The sequence below is a fragment of the Nansenia antarctica genome, assembly GCF_963989245.1.
Source record: "Nansenia antarctica genome assembly, chromosome: 10".
Taxonomy (NCBI): Eukaryota; Metazoa; Chordata; class Actinopteri; order Argentiniformes; family Microstomatidae; genus Nansenia; species Nansenia antarctica.
Genome location: NC_137680.1, coordinates 30,500,946 through 30,501,215, shown reverse-complemented (window position 1 = coordinate 30,501,215; position 270 = coordinate 30,500,946).

The following is a 270-nucleotide window of genomic DNA, read 5'->3' as shown; positions in this document are numbered from 1 at the left end:
TCTCTCTCTGTGTGTGTCATTGATGTCTTTTTCTCCTCCTCTGGTGAATTTGAAGTGCTAATGGTGACTCAGAATGAGTCTGTTAGTTTCCTCTCAACGCTGACCGTGGCCGGGGCCTGTGCTGTGAACTGCAGTAATCATCTGAGTGGAATACCTCAGCAAATTAATGGGTTTGCACAGAAATGGGCTTGTTTGCCCTCCGCATGGGAATCTGTAGTGGGACAGACATACATAATACATGCTCTGAAAAATGGGAACATAACGAGGGTA